General features: G+C 39.5%; 1 non-coding gene across 1 annotated transcript; it reads left to right on the top strand.

Annotated features, from left to right (window-relative positions):
* Nucleotides 1–13,800: 13,800 nt before the first annotated feature.
* Nucleotides 13,801–13,907, top strand: LOC133828190 (small nucleolar RNA R71). Its single transcript, XR_009890825.1, has one exon. It is a non-coding gene; the product is annotated as a small nucleolar RNA R71 (small nucleolar RNA).
* The last annotated feature ends 9,698 nt before the right edge of the window (nt 13,908–23,605 follow it).

Consider the following 23,605-nt stretch of genomic DNA (forward strand, 5'->3'; position numbering starts at 1 on the left):
TTCATTACATGGTCATAGGCAAATATCAAGACCATAATGCACAATCATGATGCAAACAGGCATTTAAACAATTATTCAGAAACAGTAGCAGTCAAGGGCCAAACCCTATCAGTATATCTCATGCTCCCTATTAATCGTGCAGATAAAACATTTATATTTCATTTAAACATTTAAACTTATAATCACATATATGGTTACCAAACCCTGAGTCGAGCTTGTCTTTAGCGGTGAACGTACATGCCTAGCCAGTCTTCAGGAACCCTTAAACCTAGACTGCTCTAATACCAAGTTGTAACACCCTGAATAATCAAGAACGTTACACTATGTGTTTAAAGTAGTGCAAGACCTGGTAATCAAGTCGTTTGAACATAAATGTGTTTCTAAAGTCATTTGGCAGGTTAGGGTTAAAAGATTTTGATCGTAAAATGATTGATTTTCGTTAAAATAAGAGTTTGATACATGGGATCCAAAAAATAAGGTTTACATGGAGGAAACAACCCTCAAAAGTTAGTACAACAAAGCCAGTCTAAATAACAAAATACAATTTAGTGCTCTAGTTCGTGTAATTCCTCAGCCATGGCGTTCGAGCAGTTTGTGATGTACACTCCGCCCCCAAAGCTCTCTAACTCATGATTTGTCCAGTTTTCCTTTGCCTTTACCTACACCACGTAGCACCCGTGAGCCAAGGTTCGGTAAGAAAACCATAATCAACAAGCATAGACAGCAACAAGAGCATATATGATACTTCAATTCATTCAGTTCAAGTAATCATCAGAATACAAGTATTAAGCTAGGCAACGGTAAACATAAACTTTCAAACATATAATTCAATCTGTAATACAAATATCTAGGTGTCAGCGCCCTTAGGCCGAGCCCTCTGGTTATTTTAGCTAATCGCGGCTGGCTTAGGCCGAGCTGCATAAAGTGCGCTTATCATCAGCCCCGGCTCCCTTAGGCCATACTTTCACATCACAGTTAACAACTGTATAATTCACAGAACACATATGTCCATATATTGGCAATCTCAGTCCCATTCATAACCACTTGGGTGCAGATTTCTTACCTCGAATCTTGAGCGATGGAGAAAGAATGGTTCTGAGCATGATCCACAGTCCTAAGCCATAACGGTAATCCTAGTCATAAAAAACATTGGATAACTATCAAATTCTAATCCAATTAAAAGTTTTGGAAGTAAATACTAGCCTCCAAGACCTCAAATTATACTAAACTAGGTAGTAGAATTTGACCTGAGCGCTTAGGTTTAAATCCCCGAGCCTAAAAACCAATCCTAGGCTTTGGTTGCCTAGGCGGCCCGCGACCTGGCCCTAAGGGTTGCGGCGGGCCGCAAGTCAAAGGCACCAACCTCATGCTCTTTGGGGCGGGCCGCAACTCACCCCCCTAGGGTCACTGCACACCCATAAATCAACAAGCCCTCCCAGGGCCTTCTAGGCACGCGAGCCACGACGCCCATGAACTGGGTCGCAGCGCACCCCGACGAACCCAGAAATCCCTAGGTTTCCAACGTTTTTCCCAACTCAAAGGCCCAGAATCCAATCTAATTATACACCCAAACCCATAACAAGTCCAGATTTCTTAATATCACTTCAAGAAAACACATATAACTTAAAATTCTAGTTCAATCTTCGCTAAAATAACAAATTTAGAAACCACCCAAGCACCCTTGAACAAAACCAAAACAAATATAATTCAGCAATTAGAAGTTATAATCTTACCACAATTGATAGCCTAATCTCATCATAAATTCTTGACTGATCCTAGCTTTGATTCCCTAGGTTCTCCCACCTCAATTCCCAACTTAATTCCTTTAGATTTTCTCCTTCAATCTTCAACATTTCCCTTAGGTTCTAGAGAAGGAGAGAGAGAACGTGAGTGATAGGGAGAGAGAGTGTTTTGTGAGTTTGAGAAAAATCTAGTGAGTTCTGTCCATTCCTAGAATCTGCTGAGTGTATTCCCTTAACTAGGAAAACACCAAAATGCCCCCTAAGACCAACTTAGCCTTCTCATTGCCCATAAGGGTAAAATGGCCATTATTCTCGATTCCCGCTAATTCCTCGATTCATCCTACCTATTCCCAATTAATCTCTACATGCTCAACTAATCACCAAATGCTTTACCCGTTACCCAATAAGTCCCAAGTATATGTTGAATTTCCCCAAAATACCCTTAAGCTTACCCCGAGCTAGGTTTTATACCCTGGTGTGACTATTCCGCTAATTCCCTCACTAGGATCGCCTCGAGCCATATACTGCAAATATATCCACATAATAATCTATTATCAACCATTTAACACATATAATCACATTTATGCCCTTAACGGGCAAAAATTACAAATATGCCCTAATAAACAATAACGGGCCCACACACATATTCAATACTCATAATCATGCATATAAATATATTCATATCATCATATATATCATGCATGCCACGTAGTCTTTGATTTAAATCAATTAATCACACACATAACCAATGATGTCATCCTAGTACGCTGATCAAGGCACTAAACACTATTAGCATTTTTGGGTCGTTACATATTATACCTAGGGTTAAAAGCTTGAAAGAAGATCAAAGAGTTTGTTCTAAAACTAGGGTTTGCATTTCTCTATCCTAACATTTCATTGGACTCTATTAAGCTTAGTTATGTGTAGATTCTTATTATTTTAGAGGTGTAATCTCACTCTCTCCCAACATTCAATTTCTTTATTCTCTAATTTGTGATATTCTACTTCATCATGGAAGAATCTTCTTCAATAATTGCTTTGAAATTTATGAATCAAGACTATGTTAGACTTGATAGAATTAATTTCGTGTGTTGGCAAGAAAAGATTTCTACATATTACTCTCAAGGTGTATTATATTTTTGACAAGGATTCAAAGGCCATATATCTTCTAGAGGATGATACTTAAGAAGTCATCATGGAAAGGAAGAAGTGAGAAGAAGAGGAGCTAATTTGTAGGGTTCACGTCCTCAATGCCATTTCGAGGCGGTTGTATGATCTATATACTAACACCAAGACTACCAAGGGGATTTGGGAGGCACTGGAAAATAAATACAGAGCGGCAGAAGAAGGTACAAAGAAATTCTTTATTACTAAATATATGGAATTTAAGTTTTTTAAGTTGTAAGATAATTTATTGTAATAAATAAACTCAACCAAAGAAACTCAAGCATCATTTGGATTTGTTTTTCTCTTCTTTCTAAACTCTATTGTATTAATTTCTGAGTTGGATTTTAACTGAATATTATGGGCTGTTTTGATTATGAATTAATGTTTATGAAATCAGCCATGAACTAATTTCTTGGTGACTTGAATCATTGAATCCCCCTATATTATTTTTCCTGAACACATTGCGAACGTATTGCCGCAGCAATTTTCTAGCAAAACTCCAAGGATAACAAAAAGTTCATTTAACATGCATAAAACTTTCCCAAATCTTATGACCTTAATTCTTCTACCTAATTAAACATATTCCTATGCAAAATCAAATTCCAGAATGCAATCACAGCTCACTTCTCATATGTTACACAAGGTAATTAACATATCCCTATATTAATTACTAACATAACCTAACCTAGATTATGACTTGTGTCATCCAAGTTTTTCCTATTACATTCAACCTTTCCAGCATTAAATATAATTAAAATAACTTGCCATTGCTGGCCAAACAACAACAATAAATCAATTTAAGCACACTTGAATGATCAAGGGAGATTTTACTAAAATAAAGTGCAAGAAATGGATAGATTATAACATAGGGTTCATCAACAATTCAAGCCACCAAGAAATTAGTTCATGGCTGATTTCATATACATTAATTCATAATCAAAACAGCCCATAATATTCAGTTAAAATCCAACTCAGAAATTAATACAATAGAGTTTAGAAAGAAGAGAAAAACAAATCCAAATGATGCTTGAGTTTCTTTGGTTGGCCTCCTTCTTTCTTGAACCTCTCTTCTATTTCTTCCTGGGGTTTTTTTTCTGATATTCTCTCTGGTTTTCTACAGTAACCTTCTGGCTCCAGTCTTGTCAAAAATGGAGGCTACCCCTTCCTTAATTAGCTAGGGTACAACCCTCTCCTTTTTCCTTCTTTTAATTTCTCTATTTTGCCCTCCTTCTTTCTCTCACACGTGGCCCACTTACTAAAATAACTGCTGATTTAATATCTTTTTCCAAACTGCCACGTCAGACTCCTTTACAGCTGGATAAATGATGCCACATGACCTCCTTTTTGAGGTGCTGATTCCTTCTTCTTTTGCTAGAAAAATGCTGCAGCAAAAGCTCCTGTCTTCAACAATCCCTATATTTTATCACAAGCAACACCTAATAAAAATCTGTTTGCTTTTCTTGCTTTCTTCAGAGAGCACCATGTAAAAACTCTCTAAGTGCTATTAAATGCTCATATATTTAAAAAAGATTAAAGGATAAGATAAGACCAAAAAATGGATGATAAAATGAGATGAAACCATTAAAAAGTATCACTCAGCTCATTCTTTTTTTGTTTATCATAAGCTTAAAAGTATGACAAATAACTCTTTATTCAAGAGTTATCACACCCCCAAACTTAAGACATTACTCGCCCTCGAGTGATGAATCTCAAAAGATGATGCACGACACACAATAACAACAAATGAAAAGACTGAACAGAACAACTAAATAAACAAACAACACAGAGGATATACTTTGCTTAGCTAATGATTAAAAAGGGTAAAAGCTCTCAGGAATGTTGGTTTGAAAATGGGAAGCTGAATTTCAATCTTACACAAGTTTTAAATCAAATCCTTCAAGTATTAATGTTGCTGCCAAAAATATGAATCAAGTGCTTCACCCTTTAGTGCATGCATAGCTTTTCCTAAACAATTTCAATCACCAAAAATCAAGCTAGAACTTGGTCCTCAAGCTTAAATAATGTCTCCATAAGTTACTTAGTGATTCCCTCTCCACTAATGTAGAAAAACACCACACCAAAGATCAATAGGACTTTATCATGCTTGTAATGCTAGGCTAGGGTAAAGGTAGGATAAGAGAGATAAATTTTTGGCTCAAATCACCCTAAACACCTCAATCTTTCTAGGACCTAAATACATAAATGCACACATTAGTTTCCCCCAAGAAAACCCCACAACATAATATAAATCTTGCCACTAGCCTTTATTACTAACATAATAAGACAATAACTCAAACACCTTTTTCATTTTTTTGAAAAGTACACCCCCAAACTGATTTACAAACATACATACTTCTCTTTTTTTTTTTTTTTACTTTCTTTTTCTTTTCTGATTTTTTTTTTTTATCGCTTTTTTTTTTATATGCTTTGATGCAAGGGAGTGTACTCTTAAGTATATATATATATATTTTGATGCTATATTTATTTATTTATTTATTTTTTACTAAAATAAACAACTAGATGGCAAGAGTACAAGAAAATTAAGAACACACTCTCCCCCAAACTTAAAATCAACATTCTCCCCAATGGTGAAAACAAGCAAAATAAGAAAAGGAAAACGCTCACCCAATTTTCTTGCTCACACTCAACCCATCACAACCCCCCAAAATGCACAAGAAATAAGTCCTATAAAGATCAAGGTGCTAAAAGGGTGTGGTGAAAAGCGGTGAATATATATATGTAAAGCTAGGCTAATGAGTGGCTAAGAAAGAAAATTGACACTGAAGCTCAATGGGGTGACTATGGAGAAAAATGCATACAAGGTAGGCTTCAAAGGCTCAAACGGTCGAAAGATGGCCTAAATCATTTCATCGGTGTGGTATTGTCTAGGATTTCGCCTCAAGGAAAATCACTAAGTAATTCTAGAAACTTAAGCTTTCACAAGGACCTAACTTTCACTAGGTTCTCAAAACTGCTTAGTCAATCTATGCACATGCTAAAGAGAGAAACAAAGTCATCAAGCTGTGGCAAGCAACACTCACACCCAAAGGATATAATTTAAAACGAAAGTAAGATAGACATTCAGCTTCAACCTAAGGGGAATATATGATCATATTATGCAAATCGTCATCGAGCCCCCTAATTAATATTAACAAGACAAAATATATCCTCAGAACAACACAAACACAAGACAAAATATACATCGACTCTAAATCAAAATATCAACAAACAAGACAACAATGAAGTCAAAAGTACAAAATAGCAACAATATAAAAGTATTGAATAAAATAAAAATTAAACAAGTTAAGACAAGAAACTCCCTCCGCCTATTCCTCGGAAGTGTCCTCCGAAGGAGTAGGGTCGTCTGGCGGCAGCGGGATGGTCCATTCCTTCAAGATGGCATCAGGAAACTCAGGGAAAGGCGCTGTGGGCCTGGTGAAGTTCCGCTGAAGAGACTTAATCAAGGCAGCATCCCTCTTCTTTGCATACTTAAAATACTCAATCTGCTCATTGTGTGCCACACGACTCAGGATCATAGACAACATCATGGCGGTAGTGGAGGTAGGCAGCGCTTCATCGGTCACAAGTGCTTTGCCACGATCTGATTTAGCACCATGGCCTTCCACGCGGTGAATGGAGACCAAGTCAATGTCGACACGCCCTTGCAACAATTCCTCCGAAGGGCTGATAGTGACGCCGGCCTTCAATCATAGCTGTGTAATTAGCGCAGAAAAGAACAAACGCCCATAATTTTTTCTTGCACAGCTGAAGATTTCTTGCGTAATTATCTGCCCAACATCGATAGTTTTGCCGGCCAAAATACAATAAAGTAGCAGTACCTGGTGATTGGTTGCAGTGCCCATTTGATAAAGGCCAGCCATATAATGGCTTCAGGAGTCACGACAGCATAGGATAAGCTACGATGACCAGTGGCGAACACAGTCCACGAGGCAGTAGGAATTGCCACTGTACGGAGCGCCTCCTCAAAGTGCTCTGGCGTGGGGGCAGCAACTAATTCCGGGAAGTCAGCATCGATATAAATGGGCAACCCATAAAATTCATTAATAACCTCTGCTGAGAAGGACACAGAGGTACCGCGGACTAATACTTCAGGGCTGGCGTCGTTCACCAAGTTGGCATAGAATTCACGCACAAGGGGCACACACGCCCGCTTGGGCTTCAAACAGAACCTGGCCCAATGGTACTTCTCGATAATTGCTGTGATGTAGGCTGGCAACTCAAAGGCAGCAGGCAAAATCCCCCATTCAGGCTATAACTTTTTATTTTTAAGCTTCTCAAAGCGCTTGGCAGCCTCGACGCAATGAAATGTCTCCACATTGCGGGGTTCAATAGACGGACCTGCCGTGGTGTGCTCGTTGGCCCTAGATTGGGTCTTGCGTTTCTGTGGTGTTGTTTCGGGAGGGGATGGTATAGGGCTAGTGGTCTCATTTTGCTTGGATTTGTGGGTTTGTTTGGGCTGCTGTTTCTTGGGATGTGCTGGAGTGGTTTGTTCTGTTGTAGCTTGTGATGGCTGAGGAGCAGGTGGTGTGGGGTCAGGTGTGGTAGTGGAGGCCTCAGGGTTGGTGGACTTTGGTGAGGTTGATGGTGGGGCAGGGGAAAGTGGGGTAGTTTTTTGTTTCTTTCTCTGGGCTCTCGTTTTAGTGGTCATAATGGGCAAACAGACAACAGCTCAGTAACAAAATGGGTACCCAACAATTCAATATCCTGCCAATCAGTCAAGAGAGTGGGCCAGAGCAACACAGCAACAGAACACAGCAACAGAGCAGTAGAATAACACTGGCAACCAATAATCCAATAGCTGACTCCCCAAAATAACACACGAATAGAGAAAACCAAAGCCCCAACAATAGCAACAATAGCCACAAGTGTATATCTGAATAAAGGATTAGTACCCCAAATGGTTGCACTAAGTCGAGAGTGCCTTGGTTGAGTAGAGGTAGGCACGGTCTGGGTTTTTGCCGAGTTGCTGGGGCTGGAGAGAAATGGCTCTCAGCTGTGACACACGGAGCAGTGGCGCTGTAGGCTTGGGTCTCGTCTGACCAAAATTTAGGCAGGGACTTTCGGATGCGCTTGGGGAGACGCACGAAGGGGTCGTGGCTCACTCGGCTGTGTCGCGCGAAGGGCAGGGGCCTGTGGTAGTGGCTCTCTTTTGCTGGGTCGCGGTGGTCTCGTGGCTGTGCTGGGTCGCTGCGTGATGGCAGGGAGGTGGCTCGGCCGTGGGTTTTCTGGTGCTGGGTGGCTCAGGGTTCGACGGGGTGGCGCGACTAGAGTGTGTTCTCGGCTGTGGGGTCGAGTGGCTGTGTCCGTGGGGTCGACGAGAGGTCGATGGGGCTGGTGGGGTCGTGGGTTGGGTTCGTCGGTGTGGGGTCGTGAGTGTGGAAGAGAGAGGGGTATGGGCTATTAAGTAATATACAGATATATATATATTATAAAATAAAAATAAAATAGATAAAAAATCATATACAGTAAATTGATAATATATATATATTATACTGATAGATAAAACTTTTCTCTCTTTTCTTTTTATGTATTTTTCTATTTACGTGTATATGCCTATAGTTATATATATATAAAGTAAAACATGTAGAAAGGATATTAAATATAGCACAAATACGTATATATGGATAATATTTTTTTTTATAGTAATATATATATATATCTGAATGGCACCATGACCTAGGTTTGTTTCTCTGCCCAGATTGCTACAGTACTCAAGATGTTCTTCAGCAACCCAACATTGACGAAACTCCTCATTTTTTTTTAGAAATACTTCCTGCCATTTTGCTGCAGCAAAAATTTCGCAAAACCTTCAGACTTCAAACTCACTTCCAAACACCCTGTTTCTTGCTTTCTTAACTCCTGAAACACCAAAATACACATAAAACTACTCCAAAACATCACACTAAAATGAAATTAAAATTACAAAAAATAAAAATAAGAATAAAAACAATTAAAAACACTCATATGTATGTATATACATATATATTTTTTTTGTTTCTTATACATATAAACTAATATTTCACACTTTCTTCTTTTTGGGTTGTCCTTGAATTAGTGCCTGAATCACTTGACAACCCAAAATAACGTCAGCCTTATGGATCCTCCAAGGTGATGGAGGTCTTCTCTCGGTCGACCTCACCTCCCAAATAATGTTTCAGCCACTGCCCATTCACTTTGAACTCCCTTCCGGATTGATCTTCGCGAACTTCAATAGCCCCAAAGGGGTAAACTTGCACCACTGTGAATGGGCCAGACCAGCGGGACTTTAACTTGCCAGGAAATAACTTCAAGCGCGAGTTGAAAAGCAATACTTTCTGCCCTTCTCAAAAACCCGAGCTTGAATTTTCTGATCATGCCACCTCTTAGTTTTCTCCTTGTACAACTTAGCATTTTCATAGGAGAACAACCTCATCTCTTCCAGCTCATTTAACTGCAACTTTCGAGCTTCTCCAGCAGCTTGGAGATCCATATTCAGTTTCTTAGTGGCCCAATATGCCTTATGCTCCAACTCAATGGGAAAATGGCAAGCTTTCCCAAAAACCAACCGATACGGTGACATTCCCAAAGGGGTTTTGAAATTCGTTCTATAGGCCCAAAGAGCATCATCCAATCGTTGAGACCAATCCTTTCTACTAGGATTCACCACTTTCTCTAGGATTCCCTTGATCTCCCTATTAGATATTTCTGCTTGACCGTTGGTTTGAGGGTGGTAAGCGGTGGCAATCTTGTGCTTCACATTATATTTGGCTAACAAAGCTGCCAAAATCTTGTTAACAAAGTGGGTGCCTTCATCGCTTATAAGAGCCCTTGGAGTGCCAAAGCGGGTGAACACATGCTTATGTAGGAACTTCATGACCACCTTGGAATCATTGGTAGGACTTGCCACTGCCTCAACCCACTTAGAGACGTAATCTACCGCCACCAAGATATATAAATTGCCAAATGACTGTGGAAATGGCCCCATAAAGTCGATTCCCCAAACATCAAACAATTCCACTTCAAGGATGCTATTCAAGGGCATTTCATTCCTTGCTGAAATATTTCCAACACGCTGGCAGCAATCACATCTCTTAGCAAATTCATGAGCGTCCTTGAAGATAGAAGGCCAATAGTACCCCGATTGAAAAACCTTAGCGGCTGTCCGCTGCCCCCCAAAATGTCCACCATAAGGAGCTGAATGACAATGCTCTAGGATGCTAGAAACTTCCCCCTCAAGCACACAATGCCTCATGATTCGATCTGAACATTGTTTGTACAAATAGGGCTCATCCCAATAGTAGAATCTCACATCATGAAAGAACTTCTTGAGTTGCTGCTTATTCAAATCAGGTGGCTGCAAACCACTCACCAAATAGTTGACAAAATCAGCGTACCATGGAGTAGTGGTTTGGTTCACAACCAACAATTGCTCATCGGGGAATGTCTCTTTAATAGGCCCTTCATTTTGCTTTTCACTTCCAGCTTCAAGTCTAGATAAGTGGTCAGCCACTTGGTTCTCCGTTCCTTTTCTATCCCGAATTTCCAAGTCAAATTCTTGAAGAAGCAACACCCATCGAATAAGTCGTGGCTTAGCATCCTTTTTGGCAAATAGATACTTGATTACTGAATGGTCTGTATAAACTACCACTTTTGTCCCCACAAGATAAGCTCTAAACTTGTCAAAAGCAAACACCACCGCCAAAAGCTCTTTCTCGGTGGTAGTATAGTTCAATTGGGCATCGGCTAATGTCTTACTTGCATAATAAATGGAATGAAAAACCTTATCTTTTCACTGCCCAAGTACAGCCCCCACAGTAAAGTCACTAGCATCGCACATCAATTCAAAGGGGAGAGACCAATCCGGAGCTACAATGATGGGTGCGGTGATAAGAGCCTTTTTTAAAGTCACAAATGCTTCTTGACACTCCTTGGTGAACTCAAATGCTCGATTTTTCTCAAGTAAAGAACAAAGGGGCTTAGAAATCTTTGAAAAATCCTTTATAAACCTCCTATAGAAGCCCGCATGCCCCAAAAAGCTTCTAATCCCCTTAACTGTAGTGGGTGGTGGCAATTTTTCTATGACTTCCAGCTTTGCTCTATCCACTTCTATGCCCTTGTTAGAAATTCTATGGCCCAACACGATGCCTTCTTGAACCATGAAATGACATTTTTCCCAATTAAGTACCAAGTTTTTTTCTTCACATCTAGCCAAAACTTGCTCCAAGTTAGCCAAACAAGTGTCAAAAGACTCCCCAAATACTATAAAATCATCCATGAAGACTTCAAGAGACTTCTCCACCATATCTGAGAATATTGCCATCATACAACGTTGGAAAGTGGCAGGGGCGTTGCACAGCCCAAAAGGCATCCTCCTAAAGGCAAAGGTGCCATAAGGACAAGTAAAGGTAGTCTTCTCTTGGTCTTCCGGCGCGATGGAAATTTGATTATAGCCTGAATACCCATCAAGGAAACAATAGAACTCCATTCCTGCCAACCGATCAAGCATTTGGTCAATAAATGGCAGCGGGAAGTGGTCTTTGCGAGTAGCCTTATTCAACTTCCGATAGTCCATACAAACACGCCAGCCCGTCACTTGTCTTGTGGGAATCAACTCATTGTTTTCATTAGCCACCACCGTGACTCCACCTTTTTTAGGAACACACTGAATTGGGCTGACCCAAGAACTGTCTGAAATTGGGTAAACAATGCCATAATCCAGCCACTTAATTATCTCTTTTCTAACCACTTCCTTCATGATAGGATTAAGCCTTCGCTTCTGCTCAACAGAATTATTACAGCAATCCTCCAACAGAATTTTATGCATACAAAATGAGGGACTTATCCCCTTGATATCCGCCATAGTCCAACCAATAGCCCTTGTGTATTTCTTCAAAACAGCCAGCAACAAACTCTCTTTTTTAGCCCCTAACATGGCTGAAATGATCACAGGCAAGGTCTCATTATCTGTCAAATAGGCATACTTCAAGTGACTAGGCAAGGCTTCAACTCTAATTTTGGTGGCTCTTGAATAGAAGGTTTAGGAGGCTTAAAATTCCCTTCCGACAAGTTCAATGACTCAAAAGGCCTCCTAATTTTTGCAAAGGGCTGCTTTGACTCCACCCATGTAACTTGGCTTTCTTCCTCTTCACTTAAGCTTTCAAGCTCTTCAAGTGACCTCACCCCCACTCCATCTTTACAAGGTTCCTTGTGGAATTTTTCAGCAACAATAGACTCAATTACACTTAGCCTATTACATTCCTCAACCTCATCCGGAAACTTCATAGCATTGAACATGTTGAAAGTCACTTGTTGGTCATTCACCCTCATAGTAAGCTCCCCTTTTTGTACATCAATCAAGGTCCTCCCGGTAGCTAGAAATGGCCTACCCAAGATAATAGGAACATCTCTATCCGCTTCATAATCAAGGATGATGAAATCAGCCGAAAAGATGAATTTGTCAACTTGCACAAGTACATCTTCAATTTTTCATTCCGGGTGCGCCATAGAACGATCCGCTAATTGCAAAGTTACTGTGGTTGGTCTTGCTTCTCCAATCCCCAACTTCTTGAAAATTGACATGGGCATCAAATTCATACTAGCCCCTAAGTCACAAAGTGCTCTACCAACGTCTCTACCACCAATAGAACAAGGAATTGTGAAGATGCCTGGATCCTTCAATTTAGGAGGAATTTTACTCTTCAATATGGCACTACACCCTTCAGTCAACGCCACTGTTTCAAATTCACCAAGCCTCCTCTTTTTAGTTAAAATGTCTTTCAAAAACTTTACATAGTTGGGCATTTGCTCCAAAGCTTCCACCAACGGTATATTGATGCGAAGTTGCTTCAAAACATCTAAAAATTTCCGGAATTGGCTGTCTTGCTGCTGCTTTTGAAAGCGCTGAGTAATTGGTGGAGGTGGCTTGCTTGTAGGCTCTCCTGTAGCATTTTGCGGAGGAATTGCTGCAGCAATTGCTTCAGGATCAGCATTTAATTTTTTTGATTTCACAGCTTTGTCTCCTTTGTCCACACTACTTTGGATTGAAGTGGGCTCGTTGTTTCTAGTACAATTATCCTCAGTCAATTCCACATTTTTGCCACTTCTCAAGGTAACCGCCTTGCAATGTTCCTTGCCATCTTTTCTTGGATTTTCTGTGTCACTAGGCAACGTGCCTTGTGGTCTATTCCTTAGCTCATTAGCAAGCTGCCCCAGCTGAGTTTCTAGATTCCTCAAGAATGTCGCTTAACTCTGAATTACAGCATCGTTCTTGGCCATATATTCCGTCATTAAACTCTCCAAAGAGCTTGATTGAGACACTTGAGGATGAGGTGGTTGAGCTCTTTGTTGTTGTTGAGAAAACCCCGGTGGATATGTAGGCTTGTTTTGCATTGGTGCTCCGCTTGAACTAGCTCCTGGACCCCCCCATGAGAAGTTCGGATGGTTCCTCCAACCCAGATTGTAAGAGTTCGAATATGGGTTGTTACGGCTCACATTTTGAATCCCCAAGTAACAAACTGATGCAGGATTTGATGAACAGCTGTCAAATGTGTGCCCATCTCCACAATAAACACAAGAAACATCTACCGCTTGGCCCATAGCAGCTAGTTGTACCATTCCCCCCAAACTCATGTTCTTGAGAAGGTTAGTCATTGAAGAAACTTGAGCTGTCAAAGCTGTCAATGCATCAACTTCAAGTATACCAGCCACTTTTCGATTTGTTGAGGCTCTAACATTGGACCGTTGGTAATTGTTGCTAGCTATCCTCTCCAAAATCTCATAGGCTTCATTATAGGACTTAGAGATAATAGCCCCATTGGCTGAAGCGTCTAACACCATACGAGTGGAAGAATTGAGCCCATTGTAGAAACTCTCCATTTGTATACAATGTGGGATCCCGTGGTGTGGGCACTTTCTTAATAATTCCTTGAATCTCTCCCACGCTTCACAGAATGATTCATCTTCCAGCTGCTGAAATGACATGATTTCATTGCGAAACATGGCATTTTTGGTAGGGGGAAAGTACTTAATCAGGAATTTTTCAGCCAACTCATTCCATGTAGTCACCGAGTCGGGAGGAAGAGTGTTGAGCCAAGCTCTAGCTCGATCCCTCAAAGTGAAAGGGAACAATTTCAACCTTAGGGCCTCATCAGTCACTCCTTGTAGCTTGAAGGAGTCACTCACCTCAAAAAATGAACGAAGATGAAGGTGAGGATCCTCAGTAGGCAGCCCACTAAATTGACCCACTGTTTGCAACATTTGGAACATTACAGGCTTTAACACAAATTGGGGTGCTTGAATTTCAGGTCTAACAATGCTCGGATTGAGCTCATTAAACATGGGGGCAGCATACTCCCTTATGGCTCTCTCTCTATCATCAGCCATGGCAATTGTATTCGTGACATTATTAGCACCCTCAACTCCTTCAACCTCTTCAGCCATGTTAATGCGATTTTGAGCCCGTTGTTCCCTTAGTCTTCTTCTAATTGTTCTTTCAATCTCGGGGTCAATAGGAGCTAGTTCAATGTCTTCTTGCTCGTTCATATAGTAAATCACCTAAGAAAACACAAGAGCAAGCAAACAAAGTCAGCTCAACAAAGAAAAAGAAAAAAAAATTGCAAGTAATTAATTTTACAAAAATTTCTAATTTCAATCCCCGGCAACGGCGCCAAAAACTTGTTGTGTAAATTGACTCAATTAAAATGTGCAAGTGTACACAGTCACAAAACAAGTAATAAAGTAGTAAGTATTCAAGATCGTCTCCACAGGGATTGCAAATTAAAACTAAATGCAAAAATTAATTACTAAACAATTATACTAGTGAACAATTTGAATGTCTTTGATTTTCCAAATTAACCCAACAAAAAGAAAGTAAAATTACTCAAAGTAAACTGAACAAGAACCCTGACAGAAATATATCAATTTTAAAATGGACTTGAATCAGTGAATCCCCCTATATTATTTTTCCTGAACACATTGCGAACGTATTGCTGCAGCAATTTTCTAGGAAAACTCCCAGGATAACAAAAAGTTCATTTAACATGCATAAAACTTTCCCAAATCTTATGACCTTAATTCTTCTACCTAATTAAACATATTCCTATGCAAAATCAGATTCCAGAATGCAATCACAGCTCACTTCTCATATGTTACACAAGGTAATTAACATATCCCTATATTAATTACTAACATAACCTAACCTAGATTATGACTTGTGTCATCCAAGTTTTTCCTATTACATTCAACCTTTCCAGCATTAAATATAATTAAAATAACTTGCCATTGCTGGCCAAACAACAACAATAAATCAATTTAAGCACACTTGAATGATCAAGGGAGATTTTACTAAAATAAAGTGCAAGAAATGGATAGATTATAACATAGGGTTCATCAACAATTCAAGCCACCAAGAAATTAGTTCATGGCTGATTTCATATACATTAATTCATAATCAAAACAGCCCATAATATTCAGTTAAAATCCAACTCAGAAATTAATACAATGGAGTTTAGAAAGAAGAGAAAAACAAATCCAAATGATGCTTGAGTTTCTTTGGTTGGCCTCCTTCTTTCTTGAACCTCTCTTCTATTTCTTCCTAGCATTTTTTTTCTGATATTCTCTCTGGTTTTCTACAGTAACCTTCTGGCTCCAGTCTTGTCAAAAATGGAGGCTGCTCCTTCGTTAATTAGCTAGGGTACAACCCTCTCCTTTTTCCTTCTTTTAATTTCTCTATTTTGCCCTCCTTCTTTCTCTCACACGTGGCCCACTTACTAAAATAACTGCTGATTTAATATCTTTTTCCACACTGCCACGTCAGACTCCTTTACAGCTGGATAAATGATGCCACATGACCTCCTTTTTGAGGTGCTGATTCCTCCTTCTTTTGCTAGAAAAATGCTGCAGCAAAAGCTCCTGTCTTCAACAATCCCTATATTTTATCACAAGCAACACCTAATAAAAATCTGTTTGCTTTTCTTGCTTTCTTCAGAGAGCACCATGTAAAAACTCTCTAAGTGCTATTAAATGTTCAGATATTTCAAAAAGATTAAAGGATAAGATAAGACCAAAAATGGATGATAAAATGAGATGAAACCATTAAAAAGTATCACTCAGCTGATTCTATTTTTGTTTATCATAAGCTTAAAAGTATGACAAATAACTCTTTATTCAAGAGTTATCACTTGGGTTCATGGATCCATGGTTCCAATGTTGCCTTTTATAAAATCAAGTTTAATAATCTCAAATAATTGATTTAATTATCAATTAGAAATATCAAATTGACTAGATCAATTTAGTGATATTTACATGTAATAAGAATTTGGGAATAAATGAGAATCTTTGGGAAAATTTATTAATAGTGATAAATTGTTGTCAATATAAATAAATGATATTAAATTAAGTATGGAATTATAATTAGTTAATTTGAATAAGGATTTAATTAACTAATTAATTGAAAGATAAATAAATAAAAAGAATTATAATTCAGGCCTAATTGGAATTTAAATTCAGAACGAATAGATTGGGCCCAAGTCCATTTGTGGGAGTCCAATGGTTTGAGAACTCATATTTTTTAATAAAATTTAAATTTTAAAATTATTTATTGTTAATAAATTAATTTTTTTTAGTTTCCTTGTTTTTCTGATAAATTTTTGTATTCAATTAATTATTTTTAAATTGATAAATGCCTAATTATGTTTGGTTAGTTAGGATTTTTATTAGCGAAATTGTTTATTTCGGAAATAACTATCATTCATGAGTAACATGTCATATAGAGTGATATGCTAGGCTCATCCAATTGTTAACATGTCATGCACCATTATTAAATTACATTTGGGCTTTAAATATAAGTTTAATGATGGCTCAATTTTCGTTTTGAAAAATGTTGGAAAACTCAAATAAAACTTTCATAAAATGTTAGGTTTTATTTGTGCCCAAATGAACATGTAAAGTTTAAATTCCTCTCTTGTGGGTGATTCCACTTGTAATGCCCATTTGCTTTTGTTGTCCATGTTTTTACCACCAGACACGTGGCAATTAAGAGTAATTAACGATGACAAGACATGATGTTCTCGATGTGTGAACTCTTCCAAGTACCACAAACTGGCCAGACACGGATGTCTCCAAGGGAGGCCACCTCCCGAGGCCGATCCGCGAGGTATGGATGTCTCAAGGTGAGGCCACGTCCTTAGGACCATCTTGGAGATCATCGTGCCTTCTTCAGTCAGTTGTCCTACATGTCAAGGATTTTTTCCTCGGGATCAAGAAGAGCTGCTAGGTGTCAGTCACTTCGAATATGACCCACCAGAAGATCGTCTGACAACCTTTTGGAGAGCCTCGAGTAGTGGTGTCGAGTCGTACACTCGACAATCAGCATTTTCCACTACGCCTCCTGACATGGAGAAACGTGGAGCCACACCCTAAAACTGTAAGAGGCATAATCCCAATAAAGCTAGTAAACAAATTTCTACAATGGGCCCTATGCAATCCACCTAGGTCGTAGTGTCTATTTAGTGCAACCATTTTCATATTAATTCAACATTAATACCCCAATAATGGGGGAATTTTTATTAATAAAACATGATTGATAACCCCAGCCTCTATATATAGGGCTAGGGTATCTCCTTGTAAAGGGTCCGGATTTTAGAGAAAGAAACTATGTAACTCAGTGCAATATATACTCTGGCTGAGAACCACCATGGAAGCTTGCTCAAATAAGCTTCATGCTCACTAAATACCAGAGACTCGTGGACTAGGGCTCTTTTATAGCATGAACCACACCAAATTCTTGTGCTCTGTTCAATTATTTTCATTAAACTCACATATTAGGTTGATAGAGAAAAAGGCAGTCACAAGCATCGCATTACTAGATTGGGCATAATCAATTGAATAACAATTAATAATACGAAGGTTCAAATTCCTGTGTTTTTGGGTTTTGTATAGAAGTTAGGGAGCCTTAGTAGTGGGAACATCATACTGAACCCAGCTCTCCTCCATGCAAGATCAAATTGTCAAGGCCCATTTACATAAGTTGGACTTAATTGTATTAGGTTAATCATTTTAGTTGGACCTAATAATTGATTAGAAACAAATTAATTCTATTTTTTGGAGTCATTTTCAATTGGTCATTTTCTAATTAATAGAATATTATATATTATGGTTTATTGATTATTTTAATAATTTGGAAAACCTAAGTTGGTTTGTTGATTATTTTAATAATTTTGGCAAACCTAAGTTGGTTTATTAATTATTTTAATAATTTGGCAATCCTAAGTTGGTAATTTTAAAAAGAATAAAATAGTAAAATAATTAAATAATGAGTTTTAAAATTTGAATTCGATCTCTACCGTTGATTTAACAACATTAGAGTTCAGTGGGGCCTTATGGAGATTTGATTTCGTCTTCCTATGGAAGGTGTTCACTGGACTTCATAACATGGTAAAATTTCATAGGATAGATGGTTATAGATGGACCTTTTGTAGACACATCCCTATGGTCACTCTAGGAATTAAGTCTAAAATAATCGAAACCGTGGGTCAAACCCATAAAGTAAGAAATATTTATGACTCTCGCCTACCGGGACACATGTGTTTTCATTACATTGATCGGATGGGTAGGTAGTTAATAAAAGTCTAGGACGTTTAATTAATTGAGATTTTTCTCTATTTGATTAAGTGAATATTTGTCACTCTTGTCTACCAGGACATATGTGTTCATGGCTAGTTAAAGTACCTAAGAAATAGAAGATAAGTGTTTTATTATTTTGCTTGTCTCAAAACATTTTGCATGTTATGCTATTTCTAAAAAAAAATTAATCAACAAATTTTTGTCAAGCAATGCGGTAATTTCTACTTAGTTTGTTAATCCTAGATCTAGGCTTCCCACCCCATACTCTCTCTAATCTCTAAAAGTTAATCTATGGTGAGAACCTCATGAAATATTTGTCCAACATCAATATGTTTTTGATTATGGACAACATGGAGTTCGTGATAATCAAAGATATTCCTATTTTTTCTATGCAACAATCATCAAATCCTTCAAAGAGGATTGCTGATGGTGGACCAAGCAATGGAAAGAAGGCTGCCTTAAGTTTTTTCCTCGAAAAGAACAAGAAGCCCACTGGCAAGGCACCAAATGTTGTAAAGCATGTTGGAGCAAGGCCCGATTATAAGGAGAGTGGAAATTGGAACAAGATTTTCTAGTACTGAAGGCATATGGCACCCAAGATAATGAAATATTTGTCTTGGATGCATGTGATTTTAGAAGATGATTCTTTGATTTTAGATCATTGAATCAGATTCTAATAACAAATGCATGTACTTTTTTACAACTTTTTTAGCATAAGGAAATCCATGAAGGATGATGTGAATATGGAATAATTTCTCTTAAAACATCCATTTGTGAAGGTGCTAGACTTGATGGATCAAGGGCCTCGCATAGAGAGGCACCGACCACCTACACTTGAGTTAGGGTCAAGCTGTCCACCTTCCCTGGTTCCTCTTTCTTCAACATCGGGCGATCCTTCTTGAGGTGTCCAACCACCCCACACAAGTAACAAGCCTTTGCCTGGCATTTGCCCAGATGGTGCTTCCTCCATCTAGTGCACTCTGGATAGCTCCTCCATGTCTCACCCCCTCCCTGGCAGCCACCCTAGGCACCCCAGCCACTCCTATCAAGACCAGCAGTGGTCAAGGTTTCAGGGGTCTTCCTCTTCTGCTCATTGGGGCCTCCGCCCTTACCAAACCCTGTATATGGAGGCACTGCTCTGCGAACATCCCGTCTCGTAGCGTTCTCCCTCCAAATCTTATTCTCCGCCTCCTCAGCAATGGGGGCCTTCTCAACCACCTGGGCATAAGCTGCTCCACCATGTACTGATGTGATCCTCGCATCTCGGGCTATCATAGCATTTAGCCCTCAAACAAAACTGTCCTACCTAGCTGCATTTATAGGCACTAAACTTGGTGCAAACTTCACTAGTCTATCAAACTTCAAGGCATACTCAATAACTGTCATGCTGCCTTGCCCCAACTTAATAAACTCATTCACCTTCGCCGCCTTGATGGCTATGTTATAATATCTCTCGTTGTGCAGATCTCTTAACCCATCCCAACTCATAGCGGAAATGTCCCGAGTTTGTGATGCCACCTCCCACCAAATATGGGCATCTTCTCTAAGCATATAGGTGGCACAGGCCACCCTATCATTACCTTCAACCCTTATAAAATCCAAGGTGGAGGTGATCATACTCATCTACTGTTCTGCCTTCAGTGGATCTGGTCCTCCCTCAAAGGTTGGAGGGTGTTGACTCTTGAATCTCTCATAAAGTGGATTCCACCTGTATCCAATCTCAAGTGGCTGTACAACTGGTGCCACAATGGGTGGCAAGTTAGGTGCAGCACTCCTGGACGAAGCCTGTTGCCTCAAAATGCGAATCTGCTCTTCCTGACTCTGAAGTTTGGCTTGCATATCAGCAAGCAACTACTGGCAGTTCTCAGGGATTGGAAGAGGGTTCTGGCCCTGCTCATCATCTCTTTCCTTGACCTCAGTGTCGGCTAGTCGTATTGATCACCTTAGATGCATAACTATCCAAGTTTATCTGCATTCAATGACTCGGCTGGTCGGGCAATGATAATAGATTCATATTCATTCCATGGTCCAACATCGAAACTCAACCAATAGTAAGCAATCAAGATGAAAACAATCATTTAAACATTTATTCACATACAGTAGCAATGCTAATAAGCCCGCCTGATCATAATCACATAGTAGTCAAGGGCCAGGCCCTATCAGTATATCTTATGGTCACTATTAAACGTGCAAATAAAGCATTTATATTTCATTTAAACATCTAAGTATGTAATCAAACATATATAGTAACCAAACCCTGAGTCGAGCTTGTCTTTAGCGGCGAGTGTACATGCCCAGCCAGTCTTCAGGAACCTTTAAACCTAGACCGCTCTGATACTAAGTTTTAATGCCCTGGGTAACCAAGACCGTTACACTGTGTGTTTAAAAAAAAGTGCGAGACCCACTAATCAGGTTGTTTGAACATAAATGTGTTATCTAAAGAATCCTGACAGGTTAGGGTTAAAAGATTTTGATCGTAAAAAAATAATTTTCATTAAAACAAGTTTTTGTTACATGGGATCCCAAAAAATATTTACATGGCAAAAAACAACCATCAAAAGTTGGTACAAGAAAAGCCAGTCTATATGGAAAAGTACAGTTTAGAACTCTAGTTCCTGTAATTCCCTTGGCCACTGCAGTCGAGCAGCTGTCGATGTACACTCTACCATAGAGCTCTATAACTCATGGTTGGTCCAATTTCCCTTTGCCTTTGCCTACATCACGTAGCACCCGTGAGCCAAGGCCCAGCAAGAAAACCATAAACAACAAGCATAGATAGCAACAAGAGCATGTAATCAACTTCAATCCAATCAGTTCAACTAATCAGCAGAATACAGGTATAAAGCTGGACAACGATAAACATATACTTTCAACATATATTTCGATCAGTAATACAAGATATTAGGTATCAGTGCCCTTAGGCCAAGCCCTCTGGTAATTTAGCTGATCCCAGCTCGCTTAGGCCGAGCTGAGTTCAGTACGCTTATCATCAACCCCAGCACTCGTAGGCCATACTTTCATATTGCATACAACAACCATACAATTACACAATACAGGGAACCTCAAACCCAAACATAACCACAGAGTGCAGTTTTCTTACCTCGAGTCCCAAGCGATAGATAAAAAGTGGTCCCGAGCACGATCCTCAGTCCTGAGCCTTAACGGTAGTCCTAGTCACAAGTTATAATGGACAACTATCAAATCCCAATCCAATGATCAACTTCTGAATATTTATCTATCCTCTGGGACCTTGGATTCTACCAAACCAAGTGGTAGGATCCTTCCCGAGCCTTAACATTTGGGTTTCACAGTTTAAAACCCTAAAACATCCATAGTTTCGCATTTGAACCGTGGCCCAGCCCCTTAAGAGTCACAGCACGCTCAAGTAAGAGGAAAAATGCCTCTCTACTGAACGACATGGGCCACAGTGCACTACACCTTGCACCACAGCACGCCTAGACATAACAGAGGCCTTCCAGCCTCTACTTGCACACAAGCCGCAGCTCCTGAAGAACATAACTGCGGCCCGAGCCCCCTAACCCAAAAAAACAGCCTTTTTCCTACATTTTTCCTCGAGCCTAAACCTCAAAATTCAACCCCAACCATTAGCCGAACATAAAAGGTGCATTTGACTCTCTAATCGAGGTGTTAGACCCAAAATTGTGTTTAAATTTAAAGTAAAGATTTATTTAATGAAACTTCAATAAAAGAAAGGCTTGGATGTTCATTAAGATCATAAAATAGTTACATTGGGATCCCAAAATATTGTTTAAAACATATTTACAATTCAAAAGTTATTATACAGTCCACCTAGGCAACAAAATCAGACATTTACACAGAGCACACCGCTCCATGCCCTCCAAATCATGCTTGTTCGGCCTTCCCCTTGCCCTTACCTGCACCACAGAGCACCTGTCAGCCAAGGCCCAGCAAGAAAGCTTCACCAGCATAGTTTATAACAATTCATTTCAATAAGTACATAATTAAACAAACACAACAGATATTTCACAATCATTCATAACAGCGGTCCAAACCGATCAAGGAGCATTACCAGGCACCAGGTTCACGGTCCTAACTGAGTGGTGAGTACAGAACCCTAGATGGCCATGCCATGGTGGTCTGCATTCAGCATGCTTATCGCCAATTCCAACCCTTGCCGATCCCAACCCTTCCCAATCAGTCATGACATATATATAGCATAATAGTTTCAGAAATATACACATAATAAGCACAATACAAGCACGGATAATTGGGCCATGCCCTGCTCTATGTGTGCATACAGTTTTCTTACCTTGAGTCCCGAGCTGACAATATAAGGCAATCCGGAGCACGATCCCTAATCTCGAGCCTTAGCGGAAAAATCCTAGTCACAACGTAGTAATAAATAACCATAACACCCTAAACCAATTAAAAGCTTCGAGATAATATACTAGCCTCCAATACCTCAAATTCTACTAAATCGGGTAGTAGAATCCTTCCCGAGCCCTTTAGTTTGAGTTCCAGAGCTTAAAAACTTGTTTTGGCTATCTTCCTTAATTAGAGTCGCGGATCAGCCCTTACGGTCGTGGCGTGCTACAAGTCAGACAGCCCAAGGCTCTCTCTTGGGAGACATGGGCCATGGTGCAGCGCTTGGGCGATTTCAGAGAATTTCCAAGCCCTTCCACGCACACAGGCCGTGGTGCTTGAAGAACAACGTCACGGCTCGAGCCTGAAACTACAAATTTTCCCCTATGTTTTCTCGAACCAAAATCACCAAAACTCATCCTAATCAATAGCTAAACCCATAATTACATCCAGAACTCCCAATCACACAACATAAGCATTATAATTACCCAAAAACTAACCAAGAATCCAATCCCAACTCTACAAATCATGTTGAAACTAATCTCAGCTCAAAACCTGACTTAGCAGTAGAATCGCACAAAGAAATCAAGTCTTACACCTTAGATCAATAGTAATTTCGATCCTCAGTTGTCCCCAATCCTGCTCCTAGCTTGATTTCCCTATTCCTAGCTTCAAATTTCAGAGCCTCCTCTTCAAAAATTCAAAAGCATCCCAAGCCTTAGAGAGAGAGG

Source organism: Humulus lupulus, chromosome 3 (assembly GCF_963169125.1).
Source record: "Humulus lupulus chromosome 3, drHumLupu1.1, whole genome shotgun sequence".
Lineage (NCBI taxonomy): Eukaryota > Viridiplantae > Streptophyta > Magnoliopsida > Rosales > Cannabaceae > Humulus > Humulus lupulus.